The 13635-nt window shown below is 43.3% G+C and overlaps 1 protein-coding gene and 1 long non-coding RNA gene across 3 annotated transcripts in view; one reads left to right on the forward strand and one right to left on the reverse strand.

Moving 5' to 3' along the window:
- The window catches only part of LOC131551149 (phenylethanolamine N-methyltransferase), a 102469-nt gene that overhangs the window by 28594 nt on the left and 60240 nt on the right, over window positions 1-13635 (reverse strand). The gene's annotated exons all lie outside the window — the stretch shown is intronic.
- LOC131551151 (uncharacterized) lies at window positions 942-8743 on the forward strand. The gene is made up of 5 exons (XR_009273702.1): window positions 942-1692; window positions 2288-2374; window positions 2716-2810; window positions 7767-7858; window positions 8588-8743. It is a non-coding gene; the product is annotated as an uncharacterized LOC131551151 (long non-coding RNA).

Here is a 13635-nt window from a genome sequence, read left to right on the forward strand (position 1 = left end):
GCCGGGTGCGAGGGCCCGTTCATCGCTGCTTGCAGCTTTAATTCTTCTTCTTCTTCTTCTTCTTCTTCTTCTTCTTCTTCTTCTTCTTCTTCTCCAAAGTGAATCGCATTTTTGAGGGCCTAAACATGCTCCAAAACTCATGAAACTTTGCACACGGGTCAGAACTGGCGAAAATTTACATCTGATATGGGTTTCAGAAGTGGGTGTGCCAAAATGGCTCGATAGCGCCACCTATAATATTTCAAAAGAGTGCGCCTCGAGCTACGTTTTATGTACATGCACGAAAATCGGTACACACGTGTAACACACCATTACCTACAAAAAAGTCTCCTGGTACAAAATCCAAAACCCAACAGGAAGTACGTTATTTTGAATTTTTCTGTTCAATTTTTGTGCAGTTTTTGCAATTTCCAGGCTTCGTACTTTAAATTTGCTGAGTGTAATCATAAGGCCTTTGCGATGTTAAATTGCGAAGATCTAGAGTTTTCGTCAAGGGGCATGTCCCTGGCGGCGTGACAAAATTGGATATTTCGCCATGAAACAGGAAGTTGCTGTAACTCAGGCAAGCAATGTCCAATCTGCCCCAAACTTCACACGTTTCATAGGAGTTCAGTCCTGAACACATCTACATGCTCATATTCAGATATAGTCATAGCGCCACCTGCTGACAACAGGAAGTGACATGTTTAACACTGTAATGGACTCCTAGGTGCATATTAAAAAGTGTCAACAAGTGATAAATAGGCTGGCAGCATGCTACAACCATACTAAAACATGCTAGCAACACTTAGCTAAGTGCTAAAGCATGCTAGTAATGCGTTGAAACGGGAAGTTGCTGTAACTCAGGCATGTAGTGTCCAATCTGCTCCAACCCAGACAGCACATGTACGTCTGGCCGACGTCGGCCCAATATCGAAACGTCGGCCTCACTACCTGAAACATCTAATAAACATCAGCCAGGCGTAGGTCGATATAATTCGGTCAGTGCTCTGTTTTCCAGCTCATCAGTCGTCGGCCCTGAGTCGGTTCACGACCGCAGGCCGATGCCGCGCTTTTCTGTTTGCGGCGAGCCCAGTTATTCGTCTCTTAGCAACCCACAGAGAGAAGACACTCATCCCGGCGACATCTGTGCTTTCAGGTAAGATTTAACTTCAGCTAAATTACAAACAAATACTATGTTAATTCTGTGACACTTAAAAGGTACTAGTTAGGCACATTTGGTGTGCTACAGCACAGGTGAAGAGACTGTGGCTAATTTCCAACTAACTTGTTTGGCTAACGGTCACGCTAGCGATTTTTAAAATTAATATTTATGCCTTAATGCGTTTCCAGCCATTTCTCTGAGGGGAAATGTTAAAGCGGATTATTAAAGAGAAGTCCTAACTGCTTTTTCGCCGTGTTTTTCACTCTTTTACAGGCTGCCAGAAAGAATCCGTCTCTATACGGTGAGCTATTGTTGCTGTTGCTTTTTGAACTACAAATTAAGTTTTAAGTTCATTATTGAATATTAATTGAACGAGACTGTAATTTATTAATGTAATATTTTAATCCTATATGTTTATTTGTGTAAATGCTGTGTGCTTGTTGAGCTCTGCGCGAGCGGGGAGCAGAGTTGCCATGGAAACGGGGCTTTGACACAACTACTGGCGAACAGTAATCTCCGTCTCTCGCTGCGGTTTTCACTGATTTCAGGTAAGTACTGTATAGTCCCTAAACTTAATCACACAAATATTACATACAAACGTCCCTGACACGTTTCTTACTTGTTATTGACATGTTTCAATTAAATATTTATTTTATAGAAATGGTTTAGTGTCTTCGAAAAAGTCTGTTAGCATCTTATCAGTTTTCAGGTAACGTTAGGCTAACTCTAGATTGAGCTCGTGTTTATGAAACCCTGGGCTTTTAATCAAATATTCGAATAAAATAAAAATTGGACTGTGTCCTATGGTGTGACAGCAAAAATGTCTACAAATAACTTGAGAAAAATGTATCTTCATTCTTAGAGTTACAAATAGCTTGAGAGAGGTTTATCTTCAATGTTAGTTTATTTTAATTTAATTTAATTTTTTTAATTTTTTTTTTTTGCTGTCACACCATATGACACATTGATATGTCAGCTACCCATATGAGAGATTTTGTTAGCTCTGTAAAGGTTTTCCTGGCGATTTGTCAAAGGGTTTACTGAATCGATGACATCACTTACATGGAGAGTGTAATCGACTGAAAACAAGTTTTGATATTTCATGGTAAACAAATATTAATAAAAATTGTTCTGTGATTTCAGGAGGACAGAAAGAAACTCTACATAACAGAAGGGAAGCTCCAAGATTTCAACATTTCTGAAGGGAGCTACTGACTTAGAAAAATACAGGTGAACTGAAGAAGCTGAAATATAGATCATGGAATATATTAATGTGCATTTTTCAAAATATATTTAGCCAATTTTAAGAAGGCCTTGACATCAAAACGTAAGTGACACTCAACCTAAAACTAAAAACATAAATTCTGTTATATTAAGATTATGTTGTTATTAGTAGTAGTAGTAGAATTTGTTGTGTGTATGTGTGTATATATATTTGTTAATAATTGTTATATATTATTCTTTCTTTTATTTGCATTTTACTGCTGCTCTAGCTCGTTTCCTTCTAATAAACCTGGAGTTGCAAACTAAATATTGTTGGCTCTGTGACAGATTGCTTGTTTCTTTCCTAGATTCTTCAGTGGTGATGGCCTGCTGCACCCAGCAGAGTTGGAGTGAACCTACTGTCAGACAGTGGCGTACCGTGGGGTTTCAGTCAGGGCCTTCAGTAAGCAACTGTAAACTACATGTACACATTTTACACATCTCTGTTACAGCTAACGTAGCCATATGCGTAATGCACATATTATGCCGCACACAGGCTCTCAACAACAGTGACTGCTGATCAACAATTTCAACAGTAGGTTAGATTAGGGTGGGTTAAATGCAGAGTAAATTTTCCTACATCATGATCAGTAAAAGTAATCCGCCAATACACAAGTCACTATGCACATTCACGTCACTCTAAAATGACAACGTGCCCAAAGCAGCAAAACTGTACAAATGCTGGACATCCACACACCACACCACAGTATTATCAACGCACCATGTACACCTCCATAACAATGTGCATGATACAATACTCATCAAATAATAAAGCACTCACCTGTCACGTGTAAATAAAGTCCCTGGGTCTATCATTCCATGCCTCTTTACTTGGATTAAAAAGTAAACACGTCAACAAAATAACTTGTGCTCGGTGCTAGCTGTTAGCCACTCAGAGCACTCATAGTTGCAATCTTTGAAATGGCGCATAAAAACTTTGCTGGCCTTTGTTAGCGAATTCAGTTTGTGTGTAGGTCTTCTTTTCTCAGTCATTCTCGTTTGTCTTCAAAAGAGCGCCTTGAAAAGGTGTTTTTAGTAGCTAGGCAACAAGATTTGGTGTAGGCTCCAATGACTGCAGCTGTCATTTTCTTTTCATTGAATTTCACTTTCGTACCTTGGAAATCCCTCACTAAAAGGGCGGTATAATGCTGGGGGTAGCACTGGGCACGTCACTAGACCCAGAGGGCGGGCTGTCATTGAACTTCAAAATTTGATTGGCTGATGATTCTGTCACTAATGCTTGTAACTGGGTATCTCGGAGAAAGAATAAGCATTGTTCTTTTACATGTTACCAACATTGTAACAATACTTACCCTTTAATAATGTTGAAGGATAATGTTTAACTGAACACAAAACTAGAGACTTGTTTAGTAAGATTTTATCTGAACATAAGTGACACTCGACCTAAAACTAAAAACATAGATTCTGTTATCTTAAGATTATATTATTAGTAGTATTAGTTATATATGTACATGTTATTATATTGCTATATATATTATTCTTTCTTTTATCTGCATTTTACTGCTGCTCTAGCTCGTTTCCTTCTAATAAATCTGGAGTTGCAAACTAAATATTGTCACGGCCCTGCTGGTGTGCCCTGGTTGGCCACCAGATGTCACTGTGTGTGTTAGCACATGGCTTATTGTTTGTTGTTTGTGCCATGTGCTTTCCTGTCTATTGTCTGACCCCACCCTCCTTGTTATCTCATTATTGTTTCAGTTACTTCACCTGTGTCCTCCTCGTTTGGCTCCCCATATAGTCTCCTGGTGTCTGCAGTCCTGTGCTGTTTCGTTGTTAATGTTGGATGTTTGGTATCGTGTGTGGGTTTGTCTATGTGTGCTGTAGCTCTCTGCCTGCCTGCCTGTTTTCCCCCTCGGGTGGTTTTGGTCATCTTTTGTTTCTTTTTAATAAAGACCCACTTTTCTCCTGCACTTGAGTCCTCGCCTCATCTCTCGACCGATCCCTGACAGAACGAAACAGCCAAATGAGGACTCAGCGGAGAATGGGCTCACACCATCCACCAGCCTCTAACGTCAGCAGCCCCCTCTACCAACGCATCCTCCAGTTCCAGGCCCTGAGCTCCCTCCGTCAGCAGGGCACTGAGGTGAGGAAGTTTGCGCTGAGGTTCTGTGGTGCAGCAGAGGGTTTGGGGTACAATGATGCGGCCCTCAAGGACCTTTTCAATAGTGCCCTTGAGGAGCCCCTCAAATGGTGGAGGATGAGGGGGCTGGACCACCTGACGTTTGGGGAATTTGTGGAGTTCCTGGCACGTTCCCCAGCTAGGGTAGCTGGAGTGCCTCAGGCAGTGCTCGCCGAAGCTGCAGCACCTCCAGTGGTGGCCGACAAAGCTGCAGAAGCTGCAGGGCCCCCAGCGGCAATCAAAAGGGTGTCAGAGGCCTCGTCTGCCGCACCCAATACCTCCAGCCCGCTTCCAGAGCGTCCCGGGCTGATACGAAGAGTGCAGGAACCCCCACTGATGTCAATGCGGCGGCGTGGTCTGCTCGCGCTCAGCGGTGGTACCCGCTCACGTTCCTCGAGGCTGCGGTACCGCTCACGTCCCTCCCGAGGCGGTGTCCGCTCACAAGGCTCCCGGCGGCGGTGTCCGCACATGTTCCTCCCGAGGCGGCGGTGTCCGCTCACAAGGCTCAAGCGGCGGTGTCCGCACATGTTCCTCCAGCGGCGGTGTCCGCTCACAAGGCTTCAGCGGCGGTTTCGCACACGTTCCTCCAGCGGCGGTGTCCGCTCACAAAACTCCAGCGGCGGTGTCCGCTCACAAAACTCCAGCGGCGGTGTCCGCCACAAGGCTCCCGGCGGTGTCCGCTCACAAAACTCAAGCGGCGGTGTCCGCTCACAAGGCTTCAGCGGCGGTTTCCGCACGTTCCTCCCGAGGCGGTGTCCGCACATTCCTCCCGAGGCGGTGTCCGCTCACAAGGCTCAAGCGGCGGTGTCCGCTCACAAGGCTCAGCGGCGGTGTCCGCTCACAAAACTCAGCGGCGGTTTCGCACACGTTCCCCAGGCGGTGGTTTCGCTCACAAGGCTCCTGAAGCGGCGGTGTCCGCACACGTTCCTCAGGCGGCGGCTTCCGCACACGTTCCTCCCGAGGCGGCGGCTTCCGCTCACGTTCCTCCCGAGGCGGCGGTGTCCGCTCACAAGGCTCTCGAGGCGGCGGTTCGGCTCACGTTCCTCCCGAGGCGGCGGTGTCCGCACACAAGCCTCCCGAGGCGGCGGTGCCCGCTCACAAGCCTCCCGAGGCGGCGGTGTCCGCACATTCCTCCCGAGGCGGCGGTGTCCGCACACAAGGCTCCAGCGGCAGTGTCCGCACACAAGGCTCCCAGCGGCGGTGTCCGCACACAAGGCTCCCAGCGGCGGTGTCCGCACATTCCTCCCGAGGCGGCGGTGTCCGCACACAAGGCTCCCGAGGTGGCGGTGTCCGCTCACAAGGCTTCAGCGGCGGTTTCCGCACATTCCTCCCGAGGCGGCGGTGTCCGCTCACAAAACTCCAGCGGCGGTGTCCGCTCACAAGGCTTCAAGCGGCGGTTTCCGCACGTTCCTCAGCGGCGGTGTCCGCTCACAAAACTCAGCGGCGGTGTCCGCTCACAAAACTCCAGCGGCGGTGTCCGCTCACAAAAGGCTCCAGCGGCGGTGTCCGCTCACAAAACTCAGCGGCGGTGTCCGCTCACAAAACTCCAGCGGCGGTTTCGCACACGTTCCCCAGGCGGTGGTTTCGCTCACAAGGCTCAAGCGGCGGTGTCCGCTCACAAGGCTCAGCGGCGGTTCGCTCACGTTCCTCGAGGCGGCGGTGTCCGCACACAAGGCTCCCAGTGGCGGTGTCCGCTCACAAGGCTCCTGAAGCGGCGGTGTCCGCACACGTTCCTCAGGCGGCGGCTTCCGCTCACGTTCCTCGAGGCGGCGGTGTCCGCTCACAAAACTCTCGAGGCGGCGGTTTCCGCCACGTTCCTCCCGAGTGGCGGTGTCCGCTCACAAGGCTTCAGCGGCGGTTTCCGCACACGTTCCTCCCGAGGCGGCGGTGTCCGCTCACAAGGCTCCCGAAGTGGCGGTGTCCGCTCACAAGGCTCCTGAAGCGGCGGTGTCCGCACACGTTCCTCCCGAGGCGGCGGCTTCCGCTCACGTTCCTCCCGAGGCGGCGGTGTCCGCTCACAAGGCTCTCGAGGCGGCGGTGTCCGCACACAAGGCTCCCGAGGCGGCGGTGCCCGCTCACGAGCCTCCCGAGGCGGCGGTGCCCGCTCACGAGCCTCCCGAGGCGGCGGTGCCCGCTCACGAGCCTCCCGAGGCGGCGGTGCCCGCTCACGAGCCTCAGGCGGCGGTGCCCGCCACGAGCCTCCCGGCGGCGGTGCCCGCTCACGAGCCTCCAGGCGGCGGTGCCCGCTCACGAGCCTCAGGCGGCGGTGTCCGCACATTCCTCCCGAGGCGGTGGTGTCCGCACACAAGGCTCAGGCGGCGGTGTCCGCACACAAGGCTCCCGAGGCGGCGGTGTCCGCACACATTCCTCCCGAGGCGGCGGTGTCCGCACACAAGGCTCCCGAGGCGGCGGTGCCCACTCACGTTCCTCCCGAGGCGGCGGTGCCCGCTCACAAGGTTCCCGAAACGGCGGTGGCCGCTCACGATTTTCAGCGGCGGTGTCCGCACAAGGCTCAAACGGCAGAGCCTGTCATTGCCCGTTCCCAGGTGGCAAATCCACACATACCGCTGTGGTGGCGCGGGCTCTGCCCTGGGTCCCCATCCGCTGGCGCTGCCTCAGTCCCCAGGTCCCCCTCTGCCGCTACATGGGCCTGGCCCACCATCTCTCCCCCTGATCCGCCTCCGGCCCACCGCTCTCCTAGACATATATATTTTTTTTCCTCTTCTCAGTTTTAGTGTGTGGAGCGTCTAGAATCCGCTCCTTAAAGGGGGGGGTTGTGTCACGGCCCTGCTGGTGTGCCCTGGTTGGCCACCAGATGTCACTGTGTGTGTTAGCACATGGCTTATTGTTTGTTGTTTGTGCCATGTGCTTTCCTGTCTATTGTCTGACCCCACCCTCCTTGTTATCTCATTATTGTTTCAGTTACTTCACCTGTGTCCTCCTCGTTTGGCTCCCCATATAGTCTCCTGGTGTCTGCAGTCCTGTGCTGTTTCGTTGTTAATGTTGGATGTTTGGTATCGTGTGTGGGTTTGTCTATGTGTGCTGTAGCTCTCTGCCTGCCTGCCTGTTTTCCCCCTCGGGGTGGTTTTTGGTCATCTTTTGTTTCTTTTTTTAATAAAAGACCCACTTTTCTCCTGCACTTGAGTCCTCGCCTCATCTCTCGACCGATCCCTGACAAATATTGTTTGCTCTGTGTCAAATTGCTTGTTTTGTTCCTAGATTCTTCAGTGCTGATGGCCTGCTGCACCCAACAGAGTCAGTTTGAACTCCTGTAAGACAACATCACCAAGATGCTATAAACCGCAGGATTAGTAAGTAAAGTCTCGAACATACACACTGTTTCATAAGTTTGGGTTGGTATGATTATTTTGTTTTTTTTGTTTTTGAAAGTCTCTTATGCCAACCACAGTTTAATGTATGAAATTATTACAATTTACTACAATTTAAAATTTTCTATTTGAATATATTTGGTGAGATAATTTATTCCTGTGATGATAAAGCTGAATTTTGTGTCACATGATCCTTCAGAAATCATTTTAATTTGCTTGCTGCTTCATTTTTCCAGGATTCTTTGGTGAATAAAGTTTTAAAACAGTACAGCATTTGACATTGATAATAATCAGAAATGTTTCTTGAGCAGCAAATCAGCGTATCAGAATGATTTCTGAAGGATCATGTGACACTGAAGACTGAAGTAATGAATGTTCTGCTTTGATCACAGAAATAAATTACATTGCATAATATGCAGAAAACTGTTGTTAAATAGTTTTTACTTCATTTTGATCAAATAAATGCAGCCTTTGTGAGCAGAAGAGACTTTTCTCAAAGACGTAAAAAAATCTTACTGACCCCAAACATTTAACAGTAGTGTAAATTACAAATATGATGTTCCACCCACTTAAATATACTGTGGCATGTGTAGTTTTAGCCAAGTATTCACACAACACATCTGATAACCTTGCACTCCAGTTATATGTCTAAATAATATGAACAGCAGCTATGCTAAACTTTCTTCTTTTGATTTCCTGTTTCTATCTTAGGATGCCCATCCCGAGGTTACTAGAGATGAAGCCAGCTCCAGTTTGGATCCAAACTCACTTGTGAAGATGCTAACGCTCACAAAGACTACAGATGACGGCTACTGTACATGGACACACAAAACACTGGACACAAAAAAACAAATATTATCCTTATATTGCCTATAAGGGTAAGTTTGACAATTTTCAACCCGCTATTGTATTATTGCAACGTCTGTAATATCTATAAATGAACAATATTTACTCTTTCTCTGAGTTATATGGACCCTATTTGTCCCCTTTTATTTGTAAGCAGCACTTCACAAGATGACGCAAAATGAAATGAGTTTTGACAAAATGACACAAACACTTTTGCAGCATCTAAATGAAAAAATGCTGTTTTGCATCAGTTTTGCTGACAAATACACTGGGGATCTTGGAGAAAGAATAAACATTGTTCTTTTACATATGTTACCAACATTGTAACAATACAAAATGGACTGAAAATTGTTGAACTTACCCTTTAATAATGTTGAAGGATAATGTTTAACTGAACACAAAAATAGAGACTTTAAATAAAAATATTTTAGAATTTTTATCATGCTATTTAAAATTTTTAACTGCTTATTTATTGTTTGCCTGGTTTTTAATTTGTGTTTATGCAACTTTTGTATTATTGTAACTCAGTTTTTGCCATGAAGATAGCCTTAGATGCTGACAGCACAGAACACATGACTTGTTTTATGAACTACTGTCATATGGACATTATTTTGTTGCCAGAAGATGGTCTTCCCCAGTGAGTCTCAGTCACCTCTGGCTGATTAAAGGATGTTTTTAAATTGTAACCTTGAAATATGCATATTCTGTAAACCTACTTTGAAATGATAAATATTGTGAAAAGTGCTATACTTATACAATATTTAACCATGGTTTTACTATAGTAAAACTAGCAAGCATGATTATAGTAACCATGTGTTTTTTTTTTTTTTTTTTAAACCATGCTTCGATGTCATATTCTATAGTAACATTGTAGTAATACTTCAGTAAAACTGGTAACTATGACTATAGTGACCATAGTTTTTGAAATTATGGTAAATGTTGTAACTATGGTTTTACTGCAAATGCTGTAGTAACGGTTATTTTGTAGTTACTATGGTTTTACTGCAACAGTCATAGTTAAACCATGGTTACTGTAGTAAAACAATGGTAGATTTTATTTTTACTATGGTTTTACTACTTTAAATGCTATAGTAATGGTTATTTTGTAGTTACTATGGTTTTACTGCAACAGTCATAGTTAAACCATGGTTACTGTAGTAAAACAATGGTAGATTTTATTTGTACTATGGTTTTACTACTTTAAATGCTATAGTAATGGTTATTTTTGTACTTACTATGGTTTTACTGCAACAGTCATAGTTAAACCATGGTGATTGTAGTAAAACTATGGTTGATTTTGAGTTTACTATGGTTTTACTGCAAATGCTGTGGTAAAATCATGGTTAATTTTCAAAAGACTACAAATAATCGTGAATTATCCGCTTTTGATCAAAACATCTGGTAAATGTAAATGTATTTGTATGTGTAATGTGTTAAATGAAAATATTAATAAAGTTGCAGCTGTTCTTGAGAGTGGTGTATATTGTTTTATTATAAACCAGCGGCGGCAGCTGCAGGTGGTCCGTAACGATGAGCAAAACGCCGGTGAACCGCGTGCACGCAGAGCGGCCGGGATTTACAGCTGCGTCGTCCCAACATCGGCCGGAGGGCATATCCGATCAGAGGCCGACGTCGCGGCGACGTATTGCCGATTAGCAAACGATCCCTGAGCGACATCGTGCCGACGAAATTTTGTACATCGGGCCGACGTCGGCCAGACGTACGTGTGCTGTCTGGGAAATTTTACAAGTTTGATAAGAGGCCTGTCCTGAACACATATACATTCCCGTATTTGGTTATAGTCATAGCGCCACCTGCTGGCAACAGGAAGTGACATGTTTAACACTGTAATGGACTCCTAGGTGCATATTAAAAAGTGTCAAGTGATAAATAGGCTAGCAGCATGCTACAAGCATACTAAAACATGCTAGCAACACTTAGCTAAGTGCTAAAGCATGCTAGTAATGCAGTGAAACAGGAAGTTGCTGTAACTCAGGCATGCTGTGTTCAATCTGCCCCAAATTTAACAAGTTTGATAAGAGGCCTGTCCTGAACACATCTACATTCCCGTATTCGGGTATAGTCATAGCGCCACCTGCTGGCAACAGGAAGAGACATGTTTAACACTGTAATGGACTCCTAGGTGCATATTAAAAAGTGTCAACAAGTGATAAATAGGCTGGCAGCATGCTACAAGCATACTAAAACATGCTAGCAACACTTAGCTAAGTGCTAAAGCATGCTAGTAATGCAGTGAAACGGGACGTTGCTGTAACTCAGGCATGCAGTGTCCAATCTGCCCCAAATTTTACAAGTTTGATAAGAGGCCTGTCCTGAACACACATACATTCCCGTATTTGGTTATAGTCATAGCGCCACCTGCTGGCAACAGGAAGTGACATGTTTTAAACTGTGATGCACTATTAGCAACACAGTAAAATATGCCATTCCCAGACAGCAGTTGACTCTGTGCCGGATCCGTTTTCAAACCGGCAAATCCGTATTACAGTCACATCCGTTTCAGTGCTGTAACACGGATCCAGCCCGGGCCCGGTTTCAGTGGGCGGGAACTACTGTCGCAGAGCAGATCCGGGCCGCGTCCGAAACGAGCGCGTTTTTTTTCTGCAGTTCAGAACAGAAGACGTCAAAGATATTTGCTTTGATCAAAGCAATAAATTGTATTTTGAAGTAAATTAAAATAGAAAACCATTATTTTAAATTGTAATACTTTTTTCTGTATTTTTGATCAAATAAATGCTGGCTTGATTAGCATTTTGCGGAAAGAGTAAAAAAAATGTGTTGTAATATACTGTTTCAATATCTTAGAGAAACCAATTTAAGTGGAAGGATATAGTTTTTTTTTTTTTTTAAACAATGCTTATACACAACATTCTGGTCCACACTCATACCAGATGGTGGCGGTAATGCACAAAAAAGTTGTTTGCCAACCGCCAATAAACCTTAATAGAAGAAGAAGAAGACGTCAAGACGATCGAGGCACGGACTGTACGCTGTTATCCCCAAAAACTTCACTAAGGTATGTCACACTGTTCTACTAACAAATTAATTTCTTATTATGTTGTGTACTCGATAACTTAAAGGTTTGGTGTTTTTATTGTTCCTTAGATCGGTGTTGAACCGGCGAACACTTTAGGCCATGAGGACTTGCTAACATGAAGAAAACGGTCCAGAGGTATATAATTAACGTTATACGTAATTAACGAATTTTAACTTGATTACTTAATTTAAACTTTAGTAATTTTGACTGCTTCTATTAAAATTTAATGTTTAAGTTTGCTGCCTGATAATTAGTCATGGTGGGCTAGCAATGTTAACGTTTAAGTGCTAACCCTCAAGGCTGCATGCATTTATTTGATCAAAAATACAATTAAAAAAGTAATATTATGAAATATCATTTGAATATATTTTAAAATGTAATTTATTCCTGTGAATTTTCAGCATCATTACTGCAGTCTTCAGTGCATGATCGTTCAGAAATCATTCTAACATGTTGAATTAGTGCTGGATTCTTATTGGTGCTCAGTTATCAGTAATGGTTCTTATTATTATTAGATGTAATAATAAAAATAAATAAAAAAACAGTTTTTGCTGCTTAACATTTTCTGGAAACATTTTTATGATTCTTTGATGAATAGACAGTTCAAAAGAACATAATTTATTTGAAATATATTTTTTGCTTCATTATAAATGTTTTTACTTTTATAAATTTAATGCCTATTAGCTAAATAAAAACAGTCATTTCTATTAAATAACACACACCAAACATTTGAATGGTTGTATATCATGGTTTCTGCATATATTAAGGAGCATAACTGTTTTTCAACTGATAATAATCAGAAATATTTCTTGAGCAGCAAATAATAATAGAATGATTTCTGAAGATCATGTGACACTGAAGACTGGAGTAATGATGCTGAAATTCAGCTTTGATCAAAGAAATAAATTATGTTTTACAATATATTCATAAAAACATATTTTAACTGATAATTACTTTTAAAATTGTAATTAAAATATAATTTATTTCTGTGATGGCAAAGCTGAATAAATAAATGCTTTTCTTTTTAACTTTTTATTCATCAATAAATCCTGAAAAAAGTATCACAGGTTCCCAAAAAATTAAGCAGCACAACTGTTTCCAACATCGATAACAACGGAGTATCCAATTAGTATATTATAATGATTTCTGAAGGATCATGTGACACTGAAGACGAGTAATGATGCTGAAAATTCAGCTTTGATCGCAGAAATAAATTATATTTTGAAGTATATTAAAATAGAAAACCATTATTTTATTTCATTTCATTATTTTTAATACTTCACAATATTCGTTTTTCTTTTTTCTGTTTTTTTGATCAAATAAATGCTGGCTTGATGAGCATAAGAGACTTATTTCAAGAACATTAAAAACAGTAATGTGTCCAAACTTTTGACGAGCCCAGTCCCCTTGAATAAGCAGGCAGAACGCTTTCAGGCACACTGAATGATAGAAACAGAGGGGCACTGAGGAGACAGACATGTATTGCATTATATTGTTTGGTATGGTTTTTATTTATAAAAGCTTTGCCAAAATATGCTTTTATTTCTGTTAACGGTATGCTCCATGTTAATTGGGTAAATGAACTGAGAAATTGTCCAGCAACACTATATAACGATCTGTTTCAATTTCAGGTTCCACCTGAGAGCCGGGACTGTCAAATAGTAAGGTGAGTCCATTTTTTTTTTTTTTTTTTAGTTTTCAGTGGAGTTTGAGTTATTCAAGCTATTTGAATGCCACAATTTATAATTGAGTATTGATAATAATGAGTGCCTGATAATGTTACAATTTGTGCTGTTCAAAACATATTGTTTGTTAGGGCCGATTTTGAATTGCAGCTTTCTGGAGAAATGCTCCT

This window comes from Onychostoma macrolepis, chromosome 12 (genome assembly GCF_012432095.1).
Source record: "Onychostoma macrolepis isolate SWU-2019 chromosome 12, ASM1243209v1, whole genome shotgun sequence".
NCBI classification, from domain to species: domain Eukaryota; kingdom Metazoa; phylum Chordata; class Actinopteri; order Cypriniformes; family Cyprinidae; genus Onychostoma; species Onychostoma macrolepis.